We start from the raw sequence: 26,506 nt of genomic DNA, 5'->3' as shown, positions 1-26,506 counted from the left end.
GGAAGAGTGGCTTCCATGCCCTGGAGCTTTGCTCACCCATGCAGAGGACCAGATTAGAAAGGAGCCAGTGAAGCTTGTCCACCACTGGAGAGGACATGTTGTGAAAAGGCTAAAGGAGCCAGCAGAGAAACTCTACCACCTTCTCCTGGCTCAGCAAAAGAAAGGTGGGAAGAGGAGACCGTTCAGAAGCAAATAAAGAGAAAATGGCATCCCTTCTAATGATCTCAAGTCATATACTGGGAGAAGAATGCTCAGAGATTCTGCAAAGAGGGCACTGTTCGTTCTTAATGAAAAGAATGGCAGCCCTTTTTCTGCTAATGCCAACTTACTCCCACAGCACACTTGGAGATACAGTGTCTGTCAGATATGGTGCTCATGTGACATCTTTGTTTTGCTTAGTTTAGTTTTGTTTTTTTTCTTGAGATGGAGTCTCATTCTGTTACCCAGGCTGGAGTGCAGTGGTGCAATCTCAGCCTCCACCTCCTGGGTTCAAGAGATTCTCCTCCCTCAGCCTCCTGAGTAGCTGGGACTACCGGCATGCGCCACCACCTCCAGCTCATTTTTATATTTTTAGTGGAGATGGGGTTTCACCATGTTGATTAACTCTCACTTTTCTGATAACCTGATCCGGTATGGTATGCCCATATTGCACTCTAAACTTTCCTCTTTTCTCTTCATCTGTGAACAAATAATTTAAACTGATGTCTAAATTCTTTCTGAGAGCACTAATTTCTTTTTTGAGACGGAGTTTTGCTCTTGTTACCCAGTCTGGAGTGCAATGGCGCGATCTCGGCTCACTGCAACCTCGGCCTCCTGGGTTCAGGCAATTCTCCTGCCTCAGCCTCCTGAGTAGCTGGGATTACAGGCATGCACCACCATGCCCAGATAATTTTTTGTATTTTTAGTAGAGACAGGGTTTCACCATGTTGACCAGGATGGTCTTGATCTCTTGACCTTGTGATCCACCTGCCTCAGCCTCCCAAAGTGCTGGGATTATAGGCTTGAGCCACCGCACCTGGCCGAGAGCACTAATCTTGACTGCTATTAAATAATATTCCTGAAAAAATATTATGTGTAGTCATTCATCTTACTGAGAACAAAGCTTAAATTAATAAATTTAAAATTAGTGAAGATATGTATGTTTAAAATTGTGGTATGCAGACAAACTTACAATACTGATGAGTACTAGATAAATTATATGCCAGGTTAACTAAGACAAATGATTGGTATCCATAATTTTACACTCTCAAAGATTAGTTACATATTACCACAGAGCCCCAAATGAAATGGTATTTAAATGTTTGAGCTAAGCAGCCATTAAAAAAAATTTAGTTGAAAAATAAAAGATAGACTCTACCCCAGCTGGGTGCAGTGGCTCATGCCCGTAATCCCAGCACTTTGGGAGCCTGAGGCGGGCAGATCACGAAGTCAAGAGATCGAGACCATCCTGGCCAACATGGTGAAACCCCGTCTCTAGTAAAAAAAAAATACAAAAATTAGCTGGGCCTGGTGATGTGCACCTGTAGTCCCAGGTACTAGGGAGGCTGAGGCAGGAGAATTGCTTGAACCCAGAAGGCAGAGGTTGCAGTGAGCAGAGATCATGCCACTGCACTCTAGCCTGGTGCCTGGTGACAGAACAAAACTTTGTCTCAAAAAAAAAAAAAAAAAAAGATAAAGATAGATTCTACACCATACCCTGCTCCCTTTACTCTGCGAAATAATCATTTCTAAGATTGGGACACTGTGCTGTGTAGACTGAGAGGCAGGAACTACTGGGACTGAATGTGTACAAATATGTGACAGAGATGTTTTAAAAGGTATATTTAAAACACCTGAAAATGTTTCAGAGGCTTTCATGAAACAATTCTTCTCCCAGTAATTTTCTATAACTTTATGTATAAAATATATGGTTTGGCATTATTTGAAAGCAAAACAATGCTAACAACTTTAAATTATATTCTATAAATAAAATGGCATATATATGTATATGTGACAGGAGAGAAGGATATATTACTTTAAATATTTCTCATCTCCTTTTCTCTGTGTTTCCACCATTTTCACTGTCAATATGTAGTGCACCTGCCCATCCAGGGATGATGGACATGACACCCAAACAAATACAATTTTAAACCCTGCTGTCCTGTCCAACCCTGTATACTTGGTACATCTCGAACACAGAGGATCACACAGTGAAGTCATGGAAATACATCTCTTAAAGTAATATTTACTAACTGGTGAAAATGTTTATAGTATATTGCTGTCTTAAGAAATAGATACAAAACAAATTTATGCCATAATAATTATTTTTAAAAGCTCTCGCAGTAATGTAGAGAATATGCTGTTGGTATACCTACAAGTATGCATGAGCATATACATGTAATATTCATGTACAAGGTATGTACAATAAATATTGTACACAAATGTATACATACCACATACATAGTATATGTACATAGAAATTACATATGCATACATAAACACAAATGTATAACATGTATTATATATGTGCATACCTAATACATATACATATTCATATACATACAGTTGCAGTGAGATTAAAAATTAATCTAAGACATTAGAAAATTGAAGGTTAAAATTTTGTATTTTTTAATTTATACATTGAATATACGGTACCATGTAATGTAAAAATAAAGCAAAATTCTGACTTTTGAAAATTAAAATCTTCTTGTGTTTCAGCCTGCCCTCTCTTCGAGACTGCTCCCCACTGCAGTTCATGCTCACATAGAGAGAAGACAGCTGCTGTGAATCACCATGACTTGATTCCTCACTTTTCATTGCTGCGGGTTCAGCATTATTATTTCCACTGGAAAGAACAGAGTTAAGGAAGGAACCAATAGTTTTCCCCATAAAGGGGATCAAGGAAGTAATAAAAGGAAGTGACGTTTCGATTGTTCCTTTAAAGAGAAGCATCTTTTTGACACGTAAAATGTAAGCAAAAGTACATCTCAAGCGCTAATAACTACATGGTTAAAAGCAAGGAGGCACACCTGTTTTGGGCATCTTTAATCACAAAACACTAATAGTGGTAACATTTTTTGAAAAATTACTAGGTGCCAGGCCCTGTAGTGACTGATTCACTTCGGTTTTCACGTAAATCCATCCCCCAAACATGGCAGGAATATTTATTTTCTTTTAAATCTCTCTTTACATCCCCTCCCGCATCCTGATTTGGGAAAAGGAATAGTTGCATTTGGCAAACTGCAGAAATGTTAGGTGACATGAAATGAGGAGAGACTTTTCAGCGGGGGCAATCAGTCTCTTTTTCCTTTCAAGGCTCTGGGAGGTGGGGATCGAAGGGAAAACTCACAGATGGGAGGGAAGTTTTGATGAGGAAGCTCATGACTAAAAGCATAAGAATCATGGGTTTTTTTACTGAAATTTCAGGTGCGTTTATCAACTACCACTTACAGCAAAAAGGCATTAATCGAGCGCCCATGAAGTGCAAAGAATACTGACAAAATTCAACATGATCCTTGCTCCCGGAGTTCTGCTGGTGGGGCAGCGTGCTGCACTTTGTTTTTTGAGTTACCTGTTCACATGCCTGGCTGGCTTACCGAATGAGGAGTTGATCCCTGTGCACAGAACAGTACAGAATGGTTTTCTGGGCATCGAGCACAGAGTCAAGACAAATTAGAACCTGTATTTGCAAAGAAATGAGCCGATACATATGTTCTGTATCTGACCAAAAAAAAAAAAAAAAAAAAGAGAGAATATTTAGAAAGCGTCTCTGTAGCTGATGTAGTTTTTTTGGTTGGTTTGTTTGCTTGAGACAGAGTTTTGCTCTTGTGGCCCAGGCTGAAGTGCAGTGGTGCCATCTCGGCTCACTGCAATCTCCGCCTCTCAGGTTCAAGTGATTCTCCTGCCTCAGCCTCTTGAGTAGCTGGGATCACAGGCACCTGTAACCACACCCAGCTAATTTTGTATTTTTAGTGGAGATGGGGTTTTACCACATTGGCCAGGCTGATCTCGAATACTTGACCTCAGGTAATCCACCCGTCTCAGCCTCCTAAAGTGCTGGGATTACAGGCATGAGCCACCGCGACTGATGTAGTTTTAATGTCAGTTTTTGCATTGCATGCCCCATTACGGGAGCCTGTCCCCAGATGAGTAACTGCTTGCCCAGAGCAGTTACAGAGGCCACACTGCAAGGGCGACAGGAGTGAGGATGCCACTCCATTTGTTTTGGTCACATGGAGGTGAGAGGAAGGAAACGTTGCAACGGGGACCAAGATGTTGCTAATACAAAAATCCTTCTTGTTACTTGTCAGCTGAAATTCCACCTGCAGTGAGGTTTCGTTTCCATCCCACAAATGTTTGGGGGAGAAAAATTCCTGAAAAGTCTTATTAAGAATGTAATATATTTTATTAAATATTAGTATTGCATTAAAGAAGGAAATGGGAATGTCAAACATTACATGAGAAAAAAATAGAGCTCAATGCAAATGAAAATTTGATCAAATGCAAATCAGACATATTTTAAAATATGTTAATTAAAATTACAGGCTTTATTCCCATTTCATGATTTGCTATCCTGGAGTGCTGTTCACGTGTAATGAAGGAGGTACTGTTAAACAAAAGGATTGAAAAATGAAATCCCGTTTAATCACAGGCTGTGGTCAGGATTGAATCACTTCACCACGGATTCCCGACTGCAGTACTTGGCAGCTGTTATTCAGGGCCTCACATCCATCCTTCATGTCTTCCCACAACTCAGTTCTTTTGCTCATTGTTCTCTGCTTTCCAACTGATGCACCTCATCATTCTTACATCTGAGTCATCAGCCCAGAGCAGGGATTCCAGGTGAAGGTCAGCAGACGTGTCCTGAAATGGAGCATCATGTTCCTGCTTCATGACATTATGTCCATATTGGAGCTCAAAAATGTATTAGTTTCCTCTTGGTTCAAGTGATCAGACAAACTACTATGTATATCATCTGGCCTCCAATAAAATCACAACTTTTAAAACCTTGCCAGTATATCTGGCAAAAAAATTTAATATATTAAAATTTACATACTCTCAAGTAATGACACAATGGTGTTCCAGGCATTTGAAATCATATAGGTTAGCAAGGAAAATATTTTGTATATTAAATATATGACATATGTCATTGTACACTAAATCAAGAGTGTTATTTTTGCTGCTGCAAAAATACTGTATATGATGAATGTATTAAACACGGTCAGTGCATGTGAAGTTTTCCTTTTTCTTCCACAGTACAGACCTCTCTGAAGACTGGCAACCCGGCAAGGGAGATCATTTTCCAAACTCTTGAAAATGTGTGAGGACTCATGACCTGTTACATCAATGGAACGTGAAGAGAAGAATTATATCACATCTGTGCTCATCCACAGATGGAAGAGGTGCCCATCCACTCTCTTTCCTCATCCAACAGTTGCATGGAAGGATACTAAGGCTTTAGGTGAAGACAAAGTCCTGTGATGAGAGAGGCCTGAGCACCTCACAGTGCATGGAAGCCAGGTCTTCACCAGGAACACATGCAGTGGCCCTATGTGTGTAAGGCATTTATCTCCCTTGTTGGACCTGACCTTTAGGGTAATTTTGTAATGGCAGTTAACATTACCCTGGTAACAAAATAGAACACTGTCTATTGGCACAATAAAGGAACGCTTTATGGTGCCAATCCACCACTGCCTTGAAATACAGATTACTTTGCAGAGCTCTCCAGAGAAACAGCAGTAGCAGGATAAATGTGATCTTCACAGATAGATAGATAGACAGACAGACAGATAGACACAGATAGATAGACAGACAGGTAGATAGGTAGATGATAGATATTTTAAGCATCAGATTGGCTAACGCAGTTGTGGGACTGGCAAGTCCCACATCTGCAGGGTGGCTTGGCATCTGAGAACTCAGCAGGATTTCTGTGGTAAGGTCTTGAGGCAGAAATCCTTCTTCTTTGGAAACCTCAGTTTTTGATCTTAAAGTCTTTGACTGATTGAATTAAGCTCATCCGTATTATCAAAGATGATTTTTTTTTTAACGTAAAGTCAGTTGATTGTAACATCTATAAAATACCTTCAGAGCAGCATTTGGATTAACGTTTGACCAAAGAACTTGATGCCATAACCTAGACAAGTTGACGCATGAAATTAATTATCTAACCTCCCTCCCCACCAGCTCACACTGAGGGCCAACTCCATCCTTACCTCTGATTAAGTAGGAATGCACACCTGACCCTGGGAAAATCCTAGGGCCTTTGATTTACATCTTGTGACCTAAAGGGAAAAATATATATTATACCCAAAGTATTTTTTGCAGTAATTTTCAATTGGGAAATATGAAAGCCGGGTAAACAACTAGGAAGGCAAAAGGCAGAAGCCTGTGTAACTCTAAGCCAGGGTCAAGACAATCAAACTTATGTACAAATCAGCGTCATGAGGAAGCAGCAAATTAAGGGTGTTCAACTGCTGAACAGGGTCTGGCTTCAGAGCGCATCAGAGATGATGTAAGATAAAAACAGAGACACCAGGAGAAAGAATGAGGATGCTGTCTCAATGCTAATTGCAGCTTCCATGAAATCGATCATAATTGAAGGTGTATTTTCAAATAACCTGTATCTCCTGAAAGCAACTGCTACTGCCCAACTTGAGATGGTGTGAGTATCTGCTTTTCATTTAAACAAAATGCCCCAACTAAAAGAGAAGCCAATAGGTACACTTTGCTAGGGGAAGTGTTGTTTAATCTCGAGTTTGAGAACTAAATGGGTGCAGTAAACAGGGGCAAAAGTTCAAACATGTTGTGTATTATCCTCCTATTCCAGTTTGTGCTCCACTTTGTGAGGAAAAAGAGAGGGTAGGTCCAAAAAAGAATTTTAAGGAGAGTGTAATTTAGGCTGTCAGCAATGGAAAGCCACTGAATAAATTTTAATCCCTGGGAGACAGACAGTACTCTGTTAACACTGATCAATCTTGAGTGAGTACAAGGTAAATGTCATTCAGTTTTCACTTAAAAATTATTTTATTATTATTATTATTTTGAGACAGAATTTCACTCTTGTTGCCCAGGCTGGAGTGCAATGGCAAAAGCTTAGCTCATGGCAACCTCCGCCTTCTGGGTTCAAGCGATTCTTCTGCCTCAGCCTCCTGAGTAGCTGAGATTAGAGGCACACACCACCACACATGGCTAATTTTTTGTATTTTTAGTACTGATGGGGTTTCCCCCTGTTGGCCAGGCTGGTCTCGAACTCCTGACCTCAAGCAATTCACCTGTCTTGGCCTCCCAAAGTGCTGGTATTTCACATGTGAGCCACTGTGCCTGGCCCAGTTTTCACTTTTAAAAATATGTGTTCCACAATGGTTGAACTAATTTACACTCCCACCAACAGTGGAAGACAGTGTGGTGATTCCTCAAGGACCTAGAAATAGAAATCCCATCTGATCCAGCAATCCCATTACTGTGTATATATCCAAAGGAGTAGAAATCATTCTACTATAAGGACACATGCACACGAATGCCCATTGCAGCACTCTTTACAACAGCAAAGACCTGGAATCAACCCAAATGCCCATCGGTGATAGACTGGACAGGGAAAATGTGGCACACATACACCATGGAATACTATGCAGCCATCAAAAACGATGAGTTCGTGTCCTTTGTAGGGGCATAGATGAACCTGGAAACCATCATTCTCAGCAAACTGACCCAAGAACAGGAAATCAAATACTGCATGTTCTCACTTATAGGTGGGTGTTGAACAATGAGAACACATGGACACAGGGAGGGGAGCATCACACATTGGGGTCTGTGGGGGGAAACTGGGGAGGGACAGCAGAGGGTGGGGAGTTGGGAAGGGATAACATGGGGAGAAATGTCAGATATAGGTGATGGGGAGAAAGACAGCAAATCACATTGCTATGTATGTACCTATGCAACAGTCTTGCATGTTCTTCGCATGTACCCCCAAACCTAAAATGCAATTAAAAAAAATATATATATATAATATATGTCATTGGGTTTTCTGTAAAGTAAGCAGGTATTGTTTCAGTAAATACAATGAAAATAAAAATTATGTAGTTTTCTCTGTCAAATAAGATACAAATGTTAAAAGCAAAAAAGTTGAATAGTAAAAATGTAAGAAATGCCTTTAGAATTAATGAGTTTAGAGTCAAAGCAACCAAAATGTCAGCTGTGATTTACTTAAGATCTTTCTGGAATGTATGACTAGATTGTGGTGGTGTAGAGATGCACTCAAGCCAAGGCATGAGTTAGAGTTGGCACCTCAGTCCAGGCTGACGCAGGGCCATGGAGAGCCAGTCTAGGTTCAGGGCTGGGAGGAGGATAACAGATACAGTGCATGTCAGGTAGGCTTGATGATGCTTTCCATCAGCTAGAGTGTGGGAGGCACGACAAAGGAAAGCTAAACATGGCTTCCAAGTTCCTGACTTCAGCAATTAGGCTGATATTAATTAATACTTTGCCTCAGAATGTAAATGCAGACATGTTATGGATAGCCTACTTCAAAAGAAAATGCAATGGGGTTGTTTTGAATTAAACATACACATATAAATTCTCAAGTAATGAGAAATAAGAACTGGAATTACAAACGCTTTAAAAATGTTTTAAAAGATTAAGAGAGTTGCCCCAGACAGTGTTTTAAATTTTGTTTACAAGAGAATGTATATGGGGGTTTATGGCTGTAACACAAGGAGGAAAGAGAGAATACAACAAGCTGCTCCTTGCTTCCTTTTAATTCTTTTCGACAATTCCAGGGAATTACTGGAATTGAGTTGCTTGGATACTACCATGTGAAACGCACACCTGCCATGACCCCCATTTAAGTAGTGGAAGATGGAGAGCTGCACCTCTGGAGATGGCTGAACCTCAAATCAAACTGCCTGAAACCACAGCTCGAATGCTGACAAGCTATGTATGTTCTGTTTGCTAGTGTCTTGATTGGAACACATTTCATTTTAAGTCATCTACATTTAAGATAAATATTTAATCAAAATTGCCAAGTGTGCTTTGAAGCATCAGGCAACAGCCATTTTTCAACTCAGGTGTCTAGACTAATCAAACTTTAAGAAAGAGTGCAACATTCATAATGACACCATCATTTTATTGAATCATTCCAGTTAAATTTGATTTCAGTGCAGAAATCACAACATTTGCTTTTCTCTGATAGAAATGCAGCCCAGAGCTATAATTTTCAGTTTGATTGAAGGATATGCAGCTTGTGGTGTTTGGGGCTCCACATGAAATTCAAAACTATGTGACTCTCATTCAGACCCATATTCTGTGACCCTTTCTTTAAACTGAGAAAGGAAAGGGGAAACGTTTTTGACACCAATTCTCTACCTCCCACTTTTGTAAGGCTAAATTTTTGCTCTGCTGGAAGAGGTAAATCTTTTGGCAAAGCTGTTGAACTGCACAGATAATACCTCCAAAATATTATTCTCCAACTATCAAGAGAATGATGTTATTGGAGGTTGTAATATCCTTTGCTGACTCCCAGAGTTGAGATGAAGATTAAGTTAGATGATATACATGAATGCTATTGATGGAATCACTGTTAGAAAAAAAGAAACTATAAAAATATTTAACCTTCCCTTACAGTGCTGTTGAAAGCAGCATTTGTTTGTTTGTTCCACTAACTTTTCTAAAATTCTTTAAGGAATATATTTGATTATATTGAGATATACATTTTTTGATATTTCCTGACTCATAAAAAAGTTACATTTGGACATTTTAAAAGTATGTGAGAACAGTGAGAACACGTGGACTCAGGGAGAGGAGCATCACACACTGGGGGCAGTTGGGAGGGTAGGGGAGAGACAGTGGGGGGTGAGGAGGGTGGGGAGGAATAACCTGGGGAGAAATGTCAGATATAGTATGCATCTAAAGTAAAATAAAATTTAAAAAAATATGTGAGTTTTCAGTACTAACAGATTGTTAAAACAGAGTTCCTTTGGTTTGGGGCAGAGATTTTAGAACTAAAACAGATATACAAGAAAACAACCCATTCAAAAGTGGGCAAAGGATATGAACAGACACTTTTTAAAAGAAGACATTTATGAGGCAAACAAACATGAAAAAATGCTCATCATCACTGGTCATTAGAGAAATGCAAATCAAAACCACACTGAGATACCATCTCACACCAGTTAGAATGTCAATCATTAAAAAATCTGGAGACAACAGATGCTGGAGAGGATGTGGAGAAATAGGAACACTTTTACACTGTTGGTGGGAGTGTAAATTAGTTCAACCATTGTGGAAGACAGTGTGGCGATTCCTCAAGGCCTTAGAAATAGAAATTCCATTTGACCCAGCAATCCCATTACTGGGTATATATCCAAAGGATTAGAAATCATTCTACTACAAAAACACATGCACACATGTGTTCATTGTATCACTGTTTACACTAGCATAGACCTGAAACCAACCCAAATGCCCATCGATGATAGACTAGACTGGGAAAATGTGTAACATATACACCATGGGATACTATGCAGCCATAAGGGACATGGATTAATCTAGAAATTATCATTCTCAGCAAACTGACACAAGAACAGAATATCAAACATTGCATGTTCTCACTCACAGGTGAGTGTTGAACAATGACAACACATGGACACAGGGAGGGGAGTATCATACACGGGTCTGTTGGGGGGGAATAGGGGAGGGACAGCAGGGAGTAGGGAGGTTGGGAAGGGATAACATGGGGAGAAATGCCAGATATAGGTGACTGGGCAGCAGCAAATTACATTCCCATGTATGTACCTATGCAGCAATCCTGCATGTTCTGCACATGAACCCCAGAACCTAAAGTGTTATAAAAATATATATATTTATAGATATAATAAATACACATATATATAAATATATATAACATATATATATTATATATTTATATATATTATATATATATGATAAATAGTGGTCAAAATGAAAATCAAAAGAGTGTTTTCAAACCTATGTAGAAAAGGTTTGGTGTAATTTTCCAGCAATAAGTCCCAGGAGAAAACCTTGCTTAAGATTTAGCCAATGGGGCAATTGCTTACTTAAGGCTTTGATTTTTTTCTAGTTTAGATATATTTCTGTGACCAATGCATGGGGTAGTGTGACAGGAGGCAGCCAGCCAGGTAAAGCCATGGTGATGAAGTAATGACTTCAGGTTCAGAAAAGGAAAACTGCATATATTCACATGGAACAACTAGTAAATAGATCAGATTCCAAACATCATGGTTCATAAGCCGCATGCAGAGGACGTGCTCAGCATTGGGCTGCGTGCTCTTCCCTGCCAGGTGCAGGCATTCCTGCTCAGTTGATTGTGGTCAGATGCTTTCCATCAGAGGGGAGTCTGGCTTAGGTCCCCAGGAAGTTGTGTGAAATTGGCAACAAAAGATGGAAAATAGCCTGGGGGCATCTGTGGGTTCCAATATACAAAATTCTAAAATCCAAATATCTGGATGTCCAGAATTGTCTGCATAAGTTTGAGGCAAAGGTGAAGAGGACACCAAATGACCAAGAGTGGGTAAGCTGGTGTCGACAGGCCAGGAACTGAAGATGGTGTGGCAGTGAGGATGTGTCTTGAAGGGCCAGGGCTGGATGGATGTAGCGTAGAGGAGTCACAAGGCTGGAAATGCATGCAGCCAGAAGCTAGGTTTCAAAAGGCGACGTATTTTAAGATGTGGAGTAATTTTGTGGGCCCATTTTAAGCTGTTTTCTTTAAATTGTGTAAGCATCAGACCCTCTAAACCTAGACACAGCCCTGAGTACATGTGTCTGGAGTGGACTGGACGTTTGCGGGATTTGTATACAGCAACTCACATCAGACAATAGCCTCTTAAGGACACAGCATCCCACCGGTGCCTGTTAACACTTTACTCCTCTGGAGATGTGATGTGAACGTTGACTGTATCTGTAATGCATTTTGTAATTTAAGTTAACGGTTAGCATTTTTATCAACCTTGGCTTGAGGACTTTAGGCCATAGTGAAATGGCAAATTTAAAATAACATACAATGATGGGCGATTTAGATGAAACATTTCACTTTCCATGATTAAATTTAATGGACAGGTTGATGTCCTTTATCGAAAATGCTTAAGACCAGAAGTATTTTGAAATTTGTATATATATTTTAAATTTTGGAATGTTTGCATTATACCTCCTGGTTGGGCATTCTGAATCCAAAAATCCAAAATCTGAATGGTTTCAATGAGCATTTTCTTTGAGATTATCTTGTCAGTACTCAAAAGGTTTAGAATTTTGTAACATTTCATATTTGGGGTTTTGTATTTTCAACCTGTACCAGTTTTGTACCTGCTGCTATCCTACAAGCTCATATCTCCTCTTTCCCTAGTGTGGTCAGAAGCCTGTGAGTAAAAATCCGCAGGGTATTTCTGTATTCATGTGTTTTGGAGATGATTCATTCCTAAAAGACAGCTCAAGCCCTCTTCAAGAATCTTCCAACTTTCTCATTTCCTGAAGTTCTATATATTTTCATTTGCTACTGAAAAAGCAAACTTAATGTTATGATTTGCTGTTTATTGAAGCACGTATTTTTCTCTGGAACATTGTTTTATGAGTGTGTGTATATACCTAGGCATGCATGGGTGTGTATAGTTTACATTTTATGATTTATTTGGTGACTTATGTTTGTTTCCATTTTAATAGCTTCATGGAGCAGAGGTCTTAACTATATCAGGCTGATTCATACCTTTGATATTTTGTATTTTACACAAACTTAGTGCTAATGGTGATCTATTTTTTCTTGATTTTAGATTACTGAAAATTAGACTTGATTTTCCTAGTTCAGAGAGTAACTCCTTTATCAATTTTGATATAAGGTGTTTCTTTATATCAAACAAAGATTATTAATATTGACCATATACCTTCAGAGAATTGGGTTTTGGAATTTAATAAATATTTTTGAAAATTTTAGGTAAATTTTACTAAGTATGTATACACACAGCCCTATACAGTTTTGTTATTGAGGCATTTTCTAAATGGCTTATTTCCATGCATTTTGAGAATGAAAGTTTTAGAGATATTTAAAAAAAGTCAGCATCAGAATCCCATAGACTTGTCAGTCAAAGGTGAACTCATCTTCCTCAACTCCTATTGCTCATCCTTTTTTTTTTTTTTTTTTTTTTTTTTTTCAAAAAGTCAAGGACTTGGAAAGGATATTTTTCAGGAAACACGGCAAATTACAGTTTAGAGAACATTTAATCCATCTGAAGATTGGAGGTAATCCTATTCCAACAACAATCTTATCTTGGTTATTTCCTAACAGGAATGAAAGAAAATCTGGGTGGAAAAAAATCCCCAAAATTTAAATAATAAACTTACATTCATTGAAATAGTAACTCAAAAAATAGATTGAAGTTGATGGGTATTATGTGCTAGTTGCTAGGGATACAAAGATGATGAAAATAAACTCATATTAAAATCTGTTAAACCTGTAAAATAAAATAAATTCAAATCTGATCTTCAAAGAGTTAAATATATAAGCAAAATAATTATGCTGGAGGGAAGGTGATAGCCTTGGGTTAGGGCAGGTGTATAGGGAAGCACTTCTCAATTGCTTCTCTAGGTTTTTTCACTTACTCTTGAAATGTCAGTGTGCCTCAGTATTTTCTACCTGTCCATTTCCCCTTTACAGACTACTAGAAAGTCTTGGCCGGGTCCTGTGGCTCAGGCCTGTAACCCCCACTTTGGGAGGCCAAGGCAGGCAGATCACAAGGTCAAGAGATAGAGACCATCCTGGCCAACATGGTGAAACTCTGTCTCTACTAAAAATACAAAAATTAGCTTGGTGTGGTGGTGCACGCCTGTAGTCCCAGCTACTTGGGAGGCTAAGGTAGGAGAATTGCTTGAACCCAGGAGGTGGAGGTTGAAGAGATCCAAGATTGCCCCACTGCACTCCAGCCTGGCAATAGAGCAAGACTCTGTCTCAAAAAAAAAACAAAAGAAAGTCTTGTGTGAGATTGGTCTTAATTGGCAGCTGTAAGCTGAGAATGTCCACATCTCTGTCTCCAGCCCAGATTCTCTGCTAAGGGCCAGCCCCACGTATTCCACCTTGCATTAGCCATTTGCCAAGTAGACAAGTTAGACCTCTTTCATGTTTGTAATGGGGAAAACAAAACTCATCATGCCCAATTCTTTCTCTCAAATTTATGTCCTCTCTGATCTCAATCATTTATTCGTTCTTCACACACACACATACACACACACACACACACACACAAATGCATGCATGCATGAACACATATATAACTTGTCAGATCCAGAATAAGTTATTAAGAATAAAAGTTTAACAGAACAAAATATGCGTTCATAGAGCTTATAATTTTTACACACAAAACTGAATTATCAGTTACTATTGTGATAAATACTTTGAATTATGGAGAGTTCTAATCAAGACAAAAAATAGTTGTCCAGGTTACTTAGCAGACATATTACTAGCTTTGATTGGGAAGTGAAGAAAGAACTCTTTAGTAAGTTGTATTCCAGTGAGCAACTGTCCCCCATCATATTGTATTGTATTATAATTATAGCCCTTATCATATCTGTGATTATTTGATAATTTATTTGTTTACTCCAGTGGTTCCCAAAGTGTGTCCCACGGATTCACAACACTTTCACCAGGTTTACAAAAATCAAAAACAATTTTTAATTATACTGAGCACTCTGCAATGGCTCAGTACACAATGGTGCAGTGGCAGCAAGCTGTACTAGCAGGCCATTGAACTCTTCATTGGCAATACTCGAAATAAAACAAACAAATAAATACATAAAGCCAGTTTCACTTAAGGATGTCTCTTGGCTGTGGGCAGTGACTCATGCCTGTAATCCCACCACTCTGGAAGGCCAAGGTGGGCAGATCACCTGAGGTCAGGAGTTCGAGACCAGCCTGGTCAGCATGTCAAAACTCTGTCTCTACTAAAAATACAAAAATTAGATGGGCATGGTGGTGCATGCCTGTAATCCCAGCTACTTGGGAAGCTGAAGCAGGAGAATTTCTTGAACCCACGAGGTGGAGACTGCCGTGAGATGAGATTGCACCACTGCACTACAGCCTGGAGGACAGAGTGAGACAATGTCTCAAAAAAAAAAAAAGAAAAAGAATGTCTCTTGATGAAGTACAAAAAGTTAATTTCACTATATTTTGAGCTATTGGTACATGTATTATTAATGTACTGTGCTATGAAATAGGAAGTCTGTGCTAAGCACTTCCACAACATACCAGAATATGATGGAATTTTTGAGGAAAAGTGCTCGTGAAATTAAGTTGTTAGCTGGACTAGAGACTTTTTCATAAAGAATTATCTTTACTTGAATAAATGACTGAAGACTTTTTATGTTCTTGAAAATGAATAAAGTGAGCCTATTATAAAACTGATGGTATTTTGTTGCCAATAATAAAACTAAAGCTTTGTATCTGTTACTTTGTCAGCTTCCCAAGATTTAAAGTCTTTTGGATGACATTTGGGATGATACTAACAAATGTGATTAAGTATAATGTAATCAAATGTGTCAACATTTGGAAGTTTTTCATAAATCTGAAATTCATTATTTTTCAAATGACTAATACATGATTTTACAGAATTATGAATGGAAGTGCAAGATGAAAGTGCAAGATGAAAGCATGTTTATATAATGGAGTCTGGAAAGTTCATTGATATGACTTCAGATCCCACACTGAAATTCATCTTTATGAAGCTGCCTCCCTTCACTGTAATATCAAAGAATATCTGAAAGGCTATTACTGATCAAGGAAATAAGAGAGGACACAAAGAGATGGAAAAACATTCTATGTCATGGTTAGGAAGAATCAATATTGAGAAAATGGCCATACTGCCCAGAGTAATTTATAGATTCAATGCTATACTCATCAAGCTACCATTAACCTTCTTCACAAAACTGGAAAAAAAACACTTTAAACTTCATATGGAACCAAAAGAGAGCCCACATAGCCAAGACAATCCTAAGCAAAAAGAACAAAGCTGGAGGCATCACACTACCTGACTTCAAACTATACTACAAGGCTACAGTAATTAAAACAGCATGGTTCTGATACCAAAACAGAGATATAGACCAATGGAATGAGACAGAGACCTCAGAAATGATGCCATCTACAACCATCTGATCTTTGACAGACCAGATAAAAGCAAGCAACAGGGAAAGGATTCCCTGTTTAACAAATGGTGTTGGGAAATCTAGCTAGCCATATACAGGAAGCTGAAACCGGACTCCTTCCATATACCTTATACATAAATTAACTCCAGATGGATTAGAGATTTAAACATAAGAACTGATACCATAAAAACCCTAGAAGAAAACCTAGGCAAAACCATTCAGGACATAGGCATAAGCAAGGACTTCATGACTATAACACCAAAAGCAACTGCAACAAAAGCCAAAATAGACAAATGGGATCTAATTAAACTTAAGAGCTTCTTTACAGCAAAAGAAACAATCATTAGAGTGAAAGGGCAACCAACAGAATGGGAAAAAATTTTGCAATCGTCCCATCTGACAAAGGGCTAATATCCAGAATCTACAAAGAACTAAGGTAGATTTACAAGAAACAAACAAACCCATTCAAAAGTGAGTGAAGGAGATGAACAGACAGTTTACAAAAGAATATATTTATGCGGCCAACAAACATGAAAAAATGCTCATCCTCATTGGTCCTTGGAGAAATGCAAATCAAAACCACATTGAAATACCATATCCCCCCAGTTAGAATGGCAATCATTAAAAAATCAGGAGAAGACAGATGCTAGAGAGGATGTGGAGAAATAGGAACACTTTTACACTGTCGGTGGGAGTGTAAATTAGTTCTATTAATATGGAAGACAGTGTGGTGATTCCTCAAGGATCTAGAAATAGAAATTCCATTTGACCCAGCAGTCCCATTACTGGGTATATACTCAAAGGATTCTCGTATACGCAGATACGAGAATCTAGTAATCTTCTATGAAAGTGGATATTACAAAGATTTGCAAAAATGTAAAACAACACTCTTTTCATTGTTTCTATTTTTTAAATTAGGTTATTTTTTCATAAAAACATTTTCACATTAATGTGTAATGACTTTACTGTTATTTAGAAATAAATAAATAAAATCTTAAAAAATGCCTCAGTGTTGATTTTGACTACAGTAAATATCAGTGGATATAACTCACACAAACAAAAGTTTTGACGAGATCTCAGTTTTTAAGAGTACAAAGTGGTCCTCAGTCCAAGGAGTTGGATCGGTGCTCACTAGCCAAATATGCTTTCTCTCTCTTCCCATTGGAAGGCAAGGATCATGAGAACGAGGAGCTAGCCTGACTGCCACTGCTTTTATCTCCACTTTGTGGAATGTGGCTGGCAAATAGCACTGAGGATCTCTTCAGCTGTCTGTGATTGCACGTCTGGTTTAATTCACCACACCCCAGTAAATACTGACCTGCAGGGCGGTGGCTTCTCTCCAGCTGTTGGCTGAGTCATTTTTACATGTCACGCCCAGGCCACTCAAAGATCTCTTCTTCCTCCCTGGGCTAATAGAGTCCTCATAGAGCACATGAAAGTCAGGAGAGAGGAGATGATATTTTAATGTTCTACAAATATTATTTCTTTATTTAGGGAAAATGTGCCTGCTGATGACCAGCCACAAAAATGGAATCCAAACTGTATTGGAATGCTTTAAATTACTCTGTAGTTTTTAAGCATACGGTCCTGGCAGAACTTTTAAAAGAGTTCAGTATATCTGCCAATTTCTTTGTTTAATTATATTGAAGAGCATATTTACCTTTCCTACCATTGGATATGGTAGATTTATAAATTGCCTTTATAGTTGTCACTTCTCAGTTGAAATTTCAGAAGTGGATGGGCTCTCTTAATATATTCTTGTTCAGAATTACTCTACAATAGTGTAACTGCAATTGTTTGTTTGCAATTTAATTTGGGATCCATAGGAGGAAAAGGTGAAACATGGTTTCCAAGTAGTTATCTTTACTGTTATGGTTTAGTGACATATATTAGCCATACAAATGCAAAAGCAATGTAATCTGGGGACCAGATTCTAGTACTTTATGCATAGAAGTAGCAAAGTGATTCTCAATAATCTTTACAGGGATCAAATCCACTGAGAGCCTTAAGGCAATGACTATAACACACAGCCTGGTGTTCTTACAAGTGAACACCATCTAGGAGAGAGTAGTTTGGCATGAGAATTTCAAAAATGACTGTTACTCATGTGAACACCCAGTAACGATGAAAGCACATTTAAGCACAAATAAAAGTTTCTTGGTTTTAACTGGTAGTTAGGAGTATTTTAAAAGCTTCAGCTCAATAGAGAATGTTTAAGCAGAATGATGATCACAAAAGTAGTAGCACATATCTGCTGCAGTGACTAAATAGATATGGGACATTATTTCTTTTTCCTTAAATCTGAAATATTGACATATTTTCTACTATGTACTTGGAACTGAGAGTAGTATTACACACAAATTGCTAAGTATAATGGTGATTATTTTTTAAATGTCTCCCCTAGAACACTAAAAAGAACAGAAACAAAGTCACAAAAGTAACTTTATAAACTCTGTTTTTAAAAGGAAATGTGATTTTGGCCTTTGGCCTGGCATATATTAAGCTGGGAAGTTGTTACTCCATCCTAACAAGTGAAAAGCTGAAGGAACAGAAAATCAACAACTCTTTTCAGACCCACAGAAAAGTAAAGACTCAGGACAAACCATTACTTCTCAAAGTGGAGAAACAGGCAGACAGGTAATGAGAATCACAACATAGCAAAGCGGAAATCTCCGTAGGAAACAGTACCAGGTACTTCATGTTATACTTTCACAAAAATTACAGGGCATACTGAAAGGCAAAACATAAATTTGAAAAGACAGAAGAAACATTAGAACCTGACTCAGATATGGCAGGGAAGTTGGAATCATAAGATCAGAAATAAGAAAGAATGATGTTAAAGGCTTTGATAGAAAAAGTACATCGGAGAACAGATGGGCAATGTAAGCAGTGAGTTGGACATTCTAGGAAAGAATTAAATAAATTCTAGAATCAAAAACACTGTCACAGAAAAATTTTAAGTGCTTTTAATGGGCTGAACATGGCTGAGAAAGAAATCTTCATAGTTGAAGAAATGTTAATAAAAACTTTCAAAATTGAAAAACAAAGCAAAAAAAAGACTAAAATGTTAAAATAGAATATTAAAAGATTTGAGACAATTACAAAAGGCATAATGTATAAACATAGGGAAAGCAAGAAGGAAAAGAAAGAGGAAAAGGAACTGAAGAAATATTTGAAATAATAATGACTAAGAACTTCACCAATTAATGGGACCAAAGCACAATTTTAGGAAGCAGAGAAAACACCAAGCAGTATAAATGCCACAAAGAAAAACCAGGGCAAGAAGAGAGAAGGAAAAAGCCCTACACTTATATTCAGGCATGTAACATTCAAACTGTGGAAAATCCAAAATAAAGACAAAATATTGACTGAAGCCAGAGGGAAAAAACATCTTATTTATAGAGGAGTAATTATAAGAATGACATCTGACTTCTCAGAAACCAGGCAAGCAAGAAGAGAAGAGAGAGAGAAATTCAAAGTATTGGGGGGAAAAATCCACCAACCTTTAATTCTGTACCATGCAAAATTACCCTTCAAAAATGAAAGAGAAATAAAAATTGAGGGAATGTATTGTCAGTAGACCTGCCTTGCAAAAAGTGTTTTTTAAGAAAGTTCTTTAGAGAGAAAAAAATTATACAAATCAGAAACTTGGAGCTGCATAATGAAAGAGAAGGATTAGGGAATAAATAAGTGAAAATAAAATAAAATCTTCTATTTCCTTATTCTCAGTTGAGCTAACAGACAACCGTTTGTTCAAGACAATAACAATAGTGCTTTCTATGATTATAACTTATGAGAAAGTGAAATGAATGAGAGCAATGATACATGGCAGGGGAAGGAGGAATTAGGAACATAATACTCTACAACATAGAAAACATATAAAGTAAAATGTCTCTATATTATAATTCCTTTAACACAAGAAAATGTTGGCTGGGCGTGGTGGCTCAAGCCTGTAATCCCAGCACTTTGGGAGGCCGAGGCGGGTGGATCACGAGGTCAAGAGATCAAGACCATCCTGGTCAACATGGTGAAACCCCGTCTCTACTAAAAATACAAAAAATTAGCTGGGCATGGTGGCACGTGCCTGTAATCCCAGCTACTAAGCAGGCTGAGGCAGGAGAATTGCCTGAACCCAAGAGGCGGAGGTTGCGGTGAGCCGAGATCGCACCATTGCACTCCAGCCTGGGTAACAAGAGTGAAACTCCGTCTCAAAAAAAAAAAAATTTAAATTGGGTGGCTAGGGAGAGCCTCTCCATGGAAGGGATTTTTAGGATGAGACTTGAAGGATGCATCAGTTAGTCAGATGGAGAGCTATGAAGAGTGGTGTGAGCAGAAGTAAGAGGATGTATCAAGTACCATGCATTTTGCCTCGTGAGAGACACTGAAATAGAACGAAGCTGTGAGTTAGAGAGGAGCCCAGGGCAGGCTAGAGAAGGAGGTCGATTCAGTTTCCACGAGGACTTTTAGGTGATGGGATGCTTATGTTGGATGAGACGTGCTGACCTGGGGTATAACATGGTCTTAGTTTTATTATAAGATAATTATGTTTTTTATGTAGAGGATTGATTAATTGCCACAAAGCAAGATTGAAAGGACAGAGAACAATTAAGAAGCTACTATGTAGTTTCTGTGAAAGGTAGTGGCTGCTTGGTCTAGGTACTTATAAATGGTATGGAAAAAGTGAATAGATTACACACACGTACAACTGACATGTAAACAGAATTGTTATTTCTTGGCTTATAAATTTATAGCCATATTAGTTTTACTATAACATTGGCATAAAAGAATCACGTGACAAAGATGAAATCTGAAGACTCTAGGGTATGCCCAAGCCCTATCACAACAAGCCCTATCACAAAGTAATGGTGAAGGATGCTTCATTCTCTAGCAAAATAACTGGACCTTTCAGTTCGGTTGTAACTTCAGTAGCCTAGGTTCTAAGTAAAATGTTTCTTTCTAGATAATGCCTGAAATAGTCTTTTGTTGCTTTAAGAATCTATCTTTTAAAGCTCTCAAGGTTCCCTCTCATTTTCTCCTACTGGTGACATGGCCTCATTTTCTGTCAAGGAACCACTAAATTTCTTGAATCCCTGCCAATATCTTTGAATCTTTCCTATTTGTCATCTTCCAAATTTAACCATTTACTTTTATCTTCATTTGTAGCTGTTCCCACATGCTTTCAATGCATTTTAAATGACATAGTATCTTACTTAAGTCCATGCTGCAATAAAGGCCCTGGTACATGCCCCCTGATGCACTTGTGCAAAACATATTTAGGATATCTCTTTGAGCGACTCCCAGCTGGAAGCCAAGTGCTCCAGGAATTCAGCAAATATTATTCTGCTGTCTCTGGCTTTTGTTAGTATGTTGGGAAACCCATTGGTCTAATCGCCATTTTTTTATGAGAAATCTCTGTTTTCTTGGCTGTTTTAAATTATTTTCTTTGCTTTTCTGCTTTTGTAGTTTATTCTTTCTATGTACCTGGTGTGATGTTTATTAGCTTTCCTGAATTTAAGGATTCATTTTGCTCATTAATTCTAAACAATTCTCACGTGTTACCTCTTAGACTATGACCTGACGCCATCCCTGTCTTATTCTCCTAAAACTGTGATCAGTAGTATGTTTGATCGTTTCATTTTCTCTCCTATAGCTTTACATGTCCCTTTTATATGTTTATTTCCTTATCTTTGGGTTGCCTTCTGCATAATTTCTTTAACTCTATCTTCCAATTCAGTAACTGTCTCAGATGCTGTTTAGCTGTTTAGTATATTGCTAGACATTCTGCTATGCTCAATTCCTAGTCTACCTTTCTATTTTTAGTCAAAACCTTTGTTTATTTAAAAGTCATATTAAGGAATCTTACTGTATATTCTGTAACTGATCACTCAAAAACCTTCTGTGATGCTCAACCACAAAGAAAAGCCCACAGATACACTGAAAATAGAACATCCTTATAGTTGCCTTAAGGGAAAGTCTTGTGCACAACTTCTGCCCACAGAATTAAATTCTGACCCTTCTGCTTACTGGTGATTTTGAACAATTCCTTGACCATTCTGAGTCTTAGTTTTAATATCTGTATAAGACAGTATTAATTTCTATCTCCAAAGAATGCAGAGATGATTACTTGCAAACATATATTCAGCATTCAGAACGGAAGGCAGGAAATAGAAAATATATTTGCAAAAGGAAATAAGAAAAAGAATCAACAACTGATAGAAAGCTCTTTAAAAAAATCTCATTTAAAAGCTACAGATTCCTCCAGCTATGGCTCATTGGCTCTGTTAGCCTTTAGAAATGGTAAGTGCATAGCAAATCACTAACAGAGGAACAATTAAGTCAAATTGTGAATAGCTAATTACTGCAGAAAAATGAAATGGAAATTTTTAGAAAAAGCTGTATGACAACAAAATTACACTTTATTAAAATGTGAGAATATCTGCAAAATGTAGATGGGAAATCAATAATACATGCTAAATCAAGCTATTGCTGTGGCTGCTCACAGTCCCATACTGAGGTAGCTCATCCCTCTGTGGGTTCTGGGTCTCATCCAGTAGTGATGACAGCCAGGGGCTCCAGAGTAGGGAGAGAAATCAAGTGAGAAATGCATCCTCCACACTTGAGCTGGGAAATGGGCCTCAACACTGCGACTGTTGTTGGGCCCATTTCAGCTGTGCTGGACATTAGAAATAGGGGCCAGACACCTCATATCCACAGGGAATGTAACTGAATCTGCTTTCCAAGAACCTCAACTTTAGATTTAAGCAGTATAATTATCAAAATAAAAAAAACATAGTCAAAATTCTTCCCCAAACAAATACCCTGTCCAGATTGTTTTATAGGTGATTTTTACCAAACATTCAGCACACAAATACTTAGAATTTTATGCCAATTTTATGAATATAAAAGATGCTACCCTTACAAACGTATTGTAAGGCATTTATTGCATTTGTGTCCCAGCAGAAATACAAAAGAATATTTGTGACAACATTGGTTGCCATGACCTCAAGTGGAAACAGTTAAAATGCCTAACAACTGATGAATAAATTTTGGTTTATTGACATAATAAATCCAGAGGGGAAAATGGTGAGTCACAGCTAGACATCAGCCTGGACAAACTCAGAAATCTAATATCGGGGAACAGAAAAAGAAATTCACAGAAAGGCTGAGTATGGTAGTCCTAGCACTTTGGGAGACTGAGGCGGGCAGATTGCTTGAGTGCAAAAGTTTGAGACTACCCTGGGCAACATAGCAAAATCTCTTCTTTACAAAAAAAAAAGTACAAAGTTATCGGGGCATGGTGGCATGCGTCTGTAGGAGGCTGTTTGAGCCCAGGATGTCAAAGCTGCAGGGAGTCCTGATTGTGCCACTGCACTCCAGCCTGGCCTAGGTGACAGAGCAAGATCCTGACTTGAAAAGAAAATACACAACATGACTATTAGGTCAAATCAGGCAAATCGGGGCAACATATCATTTAGAGAATAATTCATAGGTGGTTAGTGAATCTAGCATATTGCTTAGAGAATTATTCAAGAATTCATTCTGGAATCCTTTAAAGAAATTCAACGGAGTATTTCAGAGGAATCTAGGCTAGCAGTTATTTGCCCCAGGGTGGGGTTGGGGAGGTGATGTGATATGAGGTGCACAGGGCAGATTTTAAAGAAACTGGTGACATCATTTCTTAAGATGGATACATCTTAAGAATGGATAGCATCATTTTTTAAGCTTAAAACATACTAGATAAAATATTTTATAATTTTCATATATTTAATTTAAAAATAATAAAAGGCAGAGGACATTTGAAGGAGGCAATTTAGACCATTATTCCATAATGTCATTATGATATTATTACCATGGCTCATTAGTCATTCGTGTTCTGAAATTCAAAGCATTTTAAATGTATTCAAAAGTTAGAAAAATAAAAAATGTTTTGCTTTTAAGATTGGCTGAATAATTTGGAATACCTTTGCAGAGTGGTTTTAATTCAAATTCAAATTAAGTGGATTAACTCTGTCCTCTCTCACAGATAAATACTTCCTTCATTTCCGCCATGTTGTACTCTAAGCATTTAAACTATTTGCTTTCAGAAAGCTGTTATCTTTTTTGGTGTGATAGACAATTTCCAAATATTTCTGATCGTATTTGTAGATTTAAATGGGCCCAATTGACTTACACATCTTACGTGTCTTCTGAGACATTAACTGCAGCTTGCTTCAGTCTGACTCTACAGAGAATTCCAGTGGATGTCAAATGAATGAACCGGAAATGCAATCATTTAACACTGAGCCAAAATAGGCCCTTTCCCTGAAAGTGATTTTTAGAAACAGTGTTCTTTGAAGCAGAATATTCTGGAGTATTATATCCCTCAAAGCATTTGGGTCCTTTAGCTTAAAAGCATATCACTCCTCATAAACCATTACCTACCTTAAAATTCTGGAGTGCAAAAATTTGTTGCTTATAAATAGCATATTTATATGTTAAATATCTGCAGCTTATGGGCCTTCATTCCTTTTTTATTCTTATTGCCCCAAAGACAATTTCTAAAATGATTTTAGAGATATGGAGTAGTAAATGAGGTATTCCTGAGAGAGAGCCTGAAGTGAAAGCAGTTTAGTTTGAAATGTTCCAAGTAATCATCTGGTTTTATATGTGTGCTTCAAGTTAGGTTAAGGTGGGACGAGAGAATGAGCGCTTGCTCTTGCACCCGTAATTAAAATGCAGGATCTCAGAGTTTCCTAGAATAGAATCTCATGTCAAGTTACTAAGAAAAATATTGTGCACTTTTTGCGTTACCAGCCAGCTATTGACAATGTGATGCAGATTTTGAATGAAGATTTTGTTTTGTATTTTGACATCACATGTTTATAAAATCACAAACTATTTGTGTTGACAAACGATTAGTTTTATAATTCATTCATTTTCATATATATTAATTTTTCAATGATAAGCACCAGCTCTGTTTTCTGCTTCCAGCTTGCTAATTGGTTCAAAATAAAACCAAGATTTAACGAAAACTATGTTCTTAACATGATGGTTTGAAGTATGTAATTTTATTCTGGTTAAAACAAAATAAGAGAAATCTTATGTGAACAATCTATAGTCTGAAACATTTGCTATGGTTTTATCTTAACATAATTTAATGGGTTATTGTGTCTACTTCAACAGCTGCCTTGAGGCTAAGTTTGTTTGTTTGTTCAAATGGCTACCATCAGTCACAGGAGACAGGCATAGTCAGCTCATTACAGCCTAAGCTGATGTACTAATGTAACTTCTAAGTCTGCTTAACATCACTAACTTTCAAAATGCTTAGCTATTAAACAACAATTTTTTCCTAACTGTATTTAGATAGAAATGAGGATTTTGATCCTTTTTATATGGAAATGATGACCTTTAGTAGAAGAAAATCCTTTTTCATTTATTTACAATGACTAAACTCTACTGCTTATAAAACTTTAATTAGAAAATAATGTTTAAATGTTGTAGGTAGATCTCTGTATGTGTATTTCTGAATATGAATATATTTATATGCATAATGACAGAACAAAGTAATTTAAATGTAAAATGTAAGATATATATCAAACGTAACATATATACAAACATAAATATAACATATACATATCAAACATATAAATACATATAAATAAAAGTTTTTTTTACATATAAAATACCTTAAAATTTTGCATCAGGCTAAAGATTTTTTGTGAGTATTTACATTTATATTTCTACATTTCTAACTTTAATATATTAGAAGTGACCGTCCTTTACTATTTTTACATAATTTTTCAGTATTAATTTACCATTAAGGTGTTATATTACCGGTAACTGTAATAAAGACCACTGTACGTATTAGTGGTCTTTACCCTCAGGTCTTTATTCTGAGATAGAGTTCTTAAAATCCTTACAGTAGGGGTGCTGGAGGAATCATTTGTTCTGTACTTGTTGTTTAACCCTGGTTTCTGATACAGCTCCTTTGTAAAGTCCTGTGTGACAGGAGCGTCTTTTGTTCTAACAGGGTGGCTCTCAGTGGGCTCCTGGATGCCTTAGGATGGAGGCTGGTTTCCCGGGAAACCACCTGTGTGATGAGGGGATTGGAACTTTCAGCCCTACTTTCTAACCTCTAGGAAGAGGACAGAAACTAAAGGTTGAGATGATCATCAATGGACAACAATTTAATCAATTATGACTGCATAATGAAGCCTCCATAAAATCCTGAAAGGCTGAGTTCAGAAGGCTTCCAGACTGCTGAATAGGTAGAGATGCCTGGAGAGGGCATGGAAGCTCTGCTTCTCCCCACATCTCCTGCCCTTTTCATCTCCTCTATCTGGCTGGGACCTGAATCCTTTGCAATTTCCTTTATGATAAATGGGAAAATAAAAGTAAGTGT

General features: G+C 37.7%; 1 long non-coding RNA gene across 1 annotated transcript; it reads right to left on the bottom strand.

The window, feature by feature from the left end:
• Positions 1-4,371: 4,371 nt before the first annotated feature.
• LOC103794726 (uncharacterized) lies at positions 4,372-26,102 on the bottom strand. Its single transcript, XR_004728346.2, has 3 exons — positions 25,983-26,102; positions 6,192-6,260; positions 4,372-5,314 (listed from the first exon to the last, which is right to left on the bottom strand). It is a non-coding gene; the product is annotated as an uncharacterized LOC103794726 (long non-coding RNA).
• Positions 26,103-26,506: the final 404 nt, after the last annotated feature.

Source organism: Callithrix jacchus, chromosome 11, assembly GCF_049354715.1.
Source record: "Callithrix jacchus isolate 240 chromosome 11, calJac240_pri, whole genome shotgun sequence".
Taxonomy (NCBI): Eukaryota; Metazoa; Chordata; class Mammalia; order Primates; family Cebidae; genus Callithrix; species Callithrix jacchus.
The sequence above is the reverse complement of the archived record's forward strand: the minus strand, read 5'-3'. Positions and strand labels throughout refer to the sequence as shown.